A 5,320-nucleotide genomic window follows, 5' to 3' on the forward strand; every position below is an offset into this window, starting at 1 on the left:
ATCTTATAGGATTGACATACCAGTCCCTGAAGCATTAGGTACTGATTAGAAACTAATTTTTCAGTCTCATGTGCTCATTTTTTATAGTGTTATAACTGAAATTTCATCTGAATAGGGGTGCCAAAATGTGCGGACATGGTTGGACAGGTTGGGATGGGTTATTTAAAGAAACTGAATGGGTTGTCTAAAGAAACTCTACATATACCGTCATCATTCTTTTACTCCACTTTACCGGATTAAAGCACTATCCAAAGGGAGCGTTGGTAATGATATATTTCGGATCTGAACTAGACGCAAAAACAATGGCGGACGGGTTTGAATTCATGAATACCATATTCTCTTTTATTTTTTCCTTGAAACATAATTAGTGAATGCAAAACATATTTGTTTATGTAAGAAATATGGGTTGATGAAATTATAAGATATCTATATGCTAAATGAATATATCTTCAGCTATCATGCCTTTTTTATAGTTTGGATGGATAATCGTCTCGAAGTAGCCTAATCGTGCCTTTTTTATAGTTTGGAAGGTGGTTTGATGTGTTAATAGATGTACAACCATATTTCCAACAGGTATACAACTAAATGAATATATCTTTAGCTATCATATTACTAGGTTATCACCCGGGATTGCTTCCCGGGCTGGGAAAAATTAATTAGATAAATATTAAGTATGCAAATAAAAAAAATACAAACAAAGTGGTATGTTGCATGAATTAGTGACAAAGTGGAAATACAATTTAAAGACAGTCGAATCCCTTTAAAATGCATATCCTTCGAGTTGCCAAAACATTTCTCTTAGTAAATCGAGTCCCTTCTACAAAAAGAACCAACAAAAAAATCATGAGGATAGTCTTAAAGTAATGTCCCATATAAAAAAATCTTCAAAGTAAAGAGGTATATACCTTAAATTTCGGTAATGGCGATGGTGTTTGGAGACGCGCGTGGTCGCTTGAATATAGGTTCACTTGAACTTTTCTTCACTAATGGGATATCTAATTCGACAACAATGTCTATAGAAATAAAAACATTAACTCCCACTTAAAAAGCACATCTATTTAAAACAAAGTGATCAAAATAAAAAAGGAAAATACGCCATTCATGCAACTGTTACCTCGGATCCTCTAGAGGTTGTCTTCCTAAGAGTCAAGTAAGTGAGGACGGTGGTGCAGAGAAATAATAGTTTGACATAAACTTTCTTATTATAGTTAAAACGATTATAATCATAATCCTGAAATCATCTTTCTTAAACATTTCGGACAAACAAAGTGACCCATCCGAAATGTAAACGTAAAGCCTACATCCATTATTTTGACATTAAGTGTTTCCGGTCATTACTGTATAGATTAAAAAAAAAGTTTCATATTAAATAAAGTAATAATGAAGTGAGATTACAAATATAACTCACGTATATATACAAATAATCATAATCTCTAAATATTTATCATATTAAAACGATGTTACCAGTATCGTTTATTCAACATCCCTCTATAAGAATTTCAGCAGCTTGGCATCAATTTCCAATACCTCAGTTCCATAAGTAGGTACTTTTACATAATCATTTGAGGGCACAAGGTCACTTGATGTTGGAATACTTCTGCATTTAGTGGATGAAGAATTTTTACCACTATGAGCCTCCCCTGCATAGAAGATGTATATTACATAAATTAAATGTAGCGTACAAAACACCAAAATATGTTAGAAAGAAACTACCTAGCCTTCAATATATCATTCTCTATTGCATTTTTGAGCTTTTCAATTTCCTAAAAGTTGCCAATAACAGATCATTGTACCAATGTTTTCAAAATTCAAACACATTGCTCAAGACAACTAAGATTAGACCTCATGAGGCCATCAACAACAAATACATCCAATAAGAAGCCACCAGCCGAGGAAAAAGCATGTGCTTCTTGAATGTTCAATCCCGGATTTGTCATCCTGGTCGTCGGATTCTAAGGAGACGCGGTTATCATGGACTCGGCCAAGTTAACATGAATTTATGAATGAAGTGATCCAAGGTTTAACTCCACAACCCTTAAATGACGATTAGATGATGTTGCAGCGTATATATACATGGACTCGGCCAAGTTAACACGAATTTGGCCGCATCAACATAAACCTAGAATGAAAATCATTTATAAATATATTTTTCGAAACTAATTTAATTAGAGACATGTCTATCTGGTAAGGCAATCACAACATGATGATTTATGTAAAAGATATAGACATAAATATTCAATATACAGATCACCATGTAAAAGAGGATAACATGACAAGCAAGTTTATTAGGGGGGGGGGTGTCTGGATGTGTCTGAATCAATCAAATAGAAGCCCAAAACAAAATTAAAGAACAATCATATATAAAAAAATTCCTAAACTCTAAACAAAAATAGAGATAAGGTGTAAAGTGAAGAGAAACATGACACATGTAGGAGAGAAGATATTTGCTAGAGTGATTTTTACTCACAAAAAGGATCCCAGAACGCGTATATATCTCTGCTTGGACACAAATTCAAACCGATTTGGATACTCCAATTTCATTGTATTGTTCATGCCCACAACACGCTACCTCCGCCGTAACAAATCCTACTCAAAACACATATAGAGATAATGATTAACAAATTAAGTTCCAATAATTAATTTAAAAAATTAATTATGACTAGTTATAGATCTAGAAGCCATCACACAAACTGGATTCAAGACTACAAACAACCTTCAATCATGAAGCTCATAATCTCACTCATCTTCAGATTAACCCTCACCTCACTTCTTAGCAAGTTAGCAACCCTTTTCCCAAATATCCCACAAAGACTCAGACATGTAAAATAAAAAGGCGGAATAAAAAAAAATGTTTACCTCAGGCCTCAGCCACAGACGATTAAATCAAATTCCGTTTCTTCTGATGTCAGTGATTTATCCTTCAGATATCAAAATCAAATCACAAAAAAAAAATTGAACCAAATGCAGATCCCCTAATTAGACCGCTAGATGGAGCTTTGTATCATACTTAACAATCTGTATCGATCTTGTATTCCACAATGACTCAGCCACATCGCTTGCTTAATTGAACTACTAACCTGATATGGACAAATCGGTTGATAAATAATCCGTTGAGTGGATCAAACTCAAGAAATTAGCAAGAACTAGACTTTGAGATAAACTCTTTTAATTTTTCATTCATACCCAAAAACTAACAATACATATGGCATAAATAGCCTTCAAAACAAGGGAAATAAAAGAAAGGCATAACCGTAAATAAACCACTACCTCCACTAATTACTTTGACTCCATAATATATGACTTATAAAATTAAAAAGAAACCAAAACATGTTGAACATGGGCATGCATGTGACGATTACATGGGTTGCACGTAACAATCCCTCCGGCTTGAACAATCCTTGTCCTCAAGGATGCGATCGGAAGATGCTCGGTAACAAGCCACGGTGTCCGCCACTCTGTTCTTTTAACATCATTCGGGCGAGTCATAGCAAAGTGCCACGGATTGCGCCACTCGGTCCGTCCCATGGAATCTGGATAAATAATAACGAGCCGCCACGGTGGACGCCATTCACGCTTTCCCGCGAAATATGCAATCTGCACTTCATTTTTTAGATGAAAGTGATCCTTATAATGGCAGGGTTGAGGAGGACCCATCTCAATACCATATGAAGGTGACGATGGCAATATTTTTGTTTGTTTTGGCATGAGGTGATCTTTCTCAAAGAAACGAGGTGTATGTGTGGAAGGCATTAGAAACATGGACATATTGGGTTTTTGTTTGGCATATTGGGTTTCTATTAGGTGAGAGTCACTTTTTTGGTGGTGGATGTTCATTGGATTGGGTCGAAGAGGAGTTGGATCCGAAGGGTTGGTAAGATAAGTTTGTTTTGAAGATGGAGTAAACGGTTCTGGAGATGGCTTAGTGTTTGGTGACGGTTCGGTAGCAACTTGTGGTGGCGTGGCGGAAGCGGTTGACAAGGATGGTGGTGTAGGAGATTGGAGGGCTTCCAATGCGGTTCGAATCGATCGAAGCGAGGTGAAGATTCTTTGAAGTTGAGACTCGTGTCTCGCCAAGGTTTCGCACACATGTTGGCGCCACTCGTCTTCGGATAGAGCTTGAGCGACCATGGTTCACGGTGGATCACGGCTGCTCTGATACCAATTGATATGGACAAATTGGTTGATAAATAATCCGTTGAGTGGATCAAACTCAAGAAATTAGCAAGAACTAGACTTTGAGATAAACTCTTTTAATTTTTCATTCATACCCAAAAACTAACAATACATATGGCATAAATAGCCTTCAAAACAAGGGAAATAAAAGAAAGGCATAACCGTAAATAAACCACTACCTCCACTAATTACTTTGACTCCATAATATATGACTTATAAAAGTAAAAAGAAACCAAAACATGTTGAACATGGGCATGCATGTGACGATTACATGGGTTGCACGTAACATAACCTCGATTCAATGGCGTCTATAGGAGAGATGACGACCATGACAGTGAGAGGAAGAGGCGGTTGAAGTGCCACGGAAATGCTATCGTACTATGTACTTCTCCATTGTTGGATCTGTTTCTTGCCTCCGTTAGGGTTAGAAAGAATCACAGTGCAGGTATGTGCCACCAGAGTTTTTAGGGTTTGAAAAAGGAGTGAAGAAATTAAAAGAACGGATTGATTGGCATGTTATTTATGGGTGGATTCATTAGGGTTTGTTGATAGAGTGAACCACCAGATGGATTACAGGAGTTGAATTAGAAGGAGAAGATGAACATCAGGAAGAGGTTCTGTAAGCAACGTGAAGGAGAAGAATGAGGAGATTAAAGATGAAGGAAAATGGAGATGAAGGCTCTAGGGTTTTGGAAAACTGCGTATAAATATAATCAGGTCATAGAGGATTCGGAGTAGGGTATGGAGCGCGCCTAACCCGTATGTTTTACCCAAAATTTTTCCCGCCCAAAACAATCTGAGGTGCAATATCACGATGACACGTGGCCCAAATTTTCTTTATTTATTATATATAATAGATTGTAAAATGCATGTATATCTTTAGAAATCATATTGTTGTATATTTTGACCCGTTTCATATTAAATTCCTATCTTTACCCATTTATTATCTATTCACTATATTGTGACGTGTTGGACCCGTTTCATTTTAAATTCCCGTAATTTGACCCATTTCAGTGTAATTCACTATATTTTGACCCATTTCATTGTAGTTCACTATATTTTGACCCGTTTAATTTGTTAGCTATATTTGATTCGTTTCATTTATTCACTATATTTTGACTTATTTTGATAGTATATATAATACAAT

General features: G+C 36.1%; 1 long non-coding RNA gene across 4 annotated transcripts; it reads right to left on the reverse strand.

The window, feature by feature from the left end:
- Window positions 1-609: 609 nt before the first annotated feature.
- LOC110872937 lies at window positions 610-4,897 on the reverse strand. 4 transcript variants are annotated; one of them, XR_002554791.2, is made up of 6 exons: window positions 4,466-4,897; window positions 2,857-2,918; window positions 2,468-2,586; window positions 1,714-2,119; window positions 906-1,640; window positions 610-817 (listed from the first exon to the last, which is right to left on the reverse strand). It is a non-coding gene; the product is annotated as an uncharacterized LOC110872937 (long non-coding RNA). The 4 variants fall into 4 exon arrangements; XR_002554792.2 differs by lacking the exon at window positions 1,714-2,119 and having other exon boundaries at window positions 4,466-4,892; XR_004859712.1 differs by lacking the exons at window positions 1,714-2,119; window positions 2,857-2,918 and having other exon boundaries at window positions 4,466-4,892.
- Between the last annotated feature and the right edge of the window lie 423 nt (window positions 4,898-5,320).

This window comes from Helianthus annuus, chromosome 1 (assembly GCF_002127325.2).
Source record: "Helianthus annuus cultivar XRQ/B chromosome 1, HanXRQr2.0-SUNRISE, whole genome shotgun sequence".
NCBI lineage: Eukaryota > Viridiplantae > Streptophyta > Magnoliopsida > Asterales > Asteraceae > Helianthus > Helianthus annuus.